Raw genomic sequence first — 2,487 nt, forward strand, 5'->3', positions numbered from 1 at the left:
AACTTTCCTGGGAAGTCCGGCCGTCAGAGAGCCCAGAGCCAGTTCCATCCAACATGGCAGGGTTAGGACGAGTCCACTGGTCCGGGAATGGGGGTGAGACGTTTCCCAACTTTGTCCCACATAGTCACCGACAGAAAAACATTGCACGGTAAACAGTGGGGGCGTTTATGTATAAGCTATATTATTATTATGGTGTATTCTTGTAAAAGCCCGGTGAGTGAATTCTGCTTAATAAAATTAGAAGTTTCAGGATACTCTCCCTGGAGATGGTTTGGTCCTGTCCGCCCGTGGCTTTTATGACAGGAATGTGTGCGAGAGCAGAATGGGAGGAGATAAGAAATAAGGTACAGGCAGCAACGATAATGTTATAATGCTCTTTGTAAGAGGAATTATTGCACCGGGAATTCATGCAAACGGAAAAAAACAAACTTTCAATTTATATTTTAGGGCTACGTAGGGGGTTCAAAGGAATTTTAACTTAATACGGATAGTTCCTAAATTCCTGAGGTCAGAGGTCAGGTCTTGGCTCACTTGCAAAGTTATCTAGGCCTATATGTTTTCCCGAGATGATAAACATTTCCTGGGAAATGTTGACCCCTTGAACTGAGATGTTTCGTAGGCAATGCAAACTTCCACCCTTTCATTGCAAAAAAAAATATATAAATAGCCTAGAAATAAAGCAAAGTAACATTGAGACTGCTCCAGTTACTTTACATATAGCCTCAGGGAAAAGACTGCCGAGTCTGACATATGCTTCAAAGTGTACATTTCAGACATTTCATCGTGCAGCCCCTGAATGAAGGGATTCTGATCTGTATTTTAATTCACATGCCGGCATAAGTTTGACTTGAAATGAGATCACCAATAATCTTTCTGACCAAGATCATGTGTCCCGTTTGATCTATGTTCATAGTCGGCACAGCACGTCAACAAACTCCATGTCATCTCTATACTCAGTGTATAAGACTGTTTAAAGGTACGCTATGTATGATTTTTGTTTTGTTTTGTTTTAAACATTTAAAAATGAAAAACTAAACGTATCAAAAGAATGTAATGAAGTAATAGTTTTGAGATTTTGTGAAAGGATTCTCTGTATTGTTTCGAACAGGTATCCACTGAAATGAGCATGCTTACGAGTTAGCCTCGGTCTGTTCTGTCCCATAATATCACCCTGCGCCTCAGGAGGTGATAGTGAGTCACAACAATGGCTGAAAGGAGTTAGCATTGGTTTTGCTCTCCACCGCTTAAAAACAGCAGCAAATTGTAGTTCTGGTTTAACCTTCGCCCCATCCCCTGTCAGATGGGCGCAGCCATGACCCTGTTCAGGGCAAGCTAATGAATAGATGTGTGCACGAGTGTGTCACAAACTCAGGTCATTCAAGTCATTTATCTTCTCTCTCTCTGGGTCGGCAAAGGGGGTTGACGATGTTCCTGTGGCGCCAGCAGAGTTGACGGGCTCAAATGTCACTCGTAACACCTGTAGCGAATGACAGTGCACATTAACCAAACACAGCTGAAACAGTCTGAATTATTTATTCCCCTGCAGTTCAGTTAATTGTGTTTGGATTTGGTGGGTGATTAGCCATTTTTAAACAATATTTTGCAATATCTTAACCGGGTTAAAAATAGGATCTATCTGTCTGAAGTGTTTTGTATCTTGTTGACCAGAACATGCGAAATAAGCTCCAATGAATCTCATTCTGTGCCCTTTTCTCTGCTCTTGTGTTTATTCTCCCGTAGTTCTGCATATACTCTTTTATTCTATCCTCCGCGTACTTCCACCTGGTTAAACCAACCTCCTTCACCAGAGTCCTGTCAGACCTGAAAAACCTGAATGACATGGTGTGGAAACACCTGAAGAAACTCAGCACTGCTCCACCTCGATTTAGAGGGTGTTACAAATGATTCAACCTGAATACTTTTGTTCTTCATGCTGGAAAATATTAAAAATTATTTGGGAGCAGAGATTACGAGAAAGAAGGGTGGGACTGAAACAACATACACAGACAAAGGAAGAGAAATAAGGGTGAGACAGATCATATTTTTTTTAAGAAGGAAGCAGAAAGAGAAGTAGGTCAACCTGAAGTGACTTCACAAGATAATTTCACATTTAGTTTTATTTTTCCAGGAAGCTGCCTGAGGTTTCAGGATGATGTCGATGACATGAGCTGGTCAGCTGTGATGATGACTATGATACTTTTGATTACCAAGATACAGAACCCCTGACGCCAACAACACCCACAATCTTCCTTACTTTACTGGGAGTAAAAGAGATCTTGAGCTCCTTTTGGTTCATGAAACTTCTTTTTCAAAACATCTTGTCCCGAGCACCAGTTTTGTAATGTCATGCTACCATACCTGTCACTTCACCTTGATTTGCGCCAGGATTCAGGGTTGCCGGGAGGGGAAATCAGATCAGGTCAGATGAGCGGGGGTGGTTAGAAGTATGGGTCAGGCTCTCATAATGTGATTAAGTAAGTACATAAG

The sequence above is a fragment of the Embiotoca jacksoni genome, unplaced genomic scaffold, assembly GCF_022577435.1.
Source record: "Embiotoca jacksoni isolate LCO1_2020_lvr unplaced genomic scaffold, fEmbJac1.0.p SCAF_21, whole genome shotgun sequence".
NCBI classification, from domain to species: Eukaryota; Metazoa; Chordata; class Actinopteri; family Embiotocidae; genus Embiotoca; species Embiotoca jacksoni.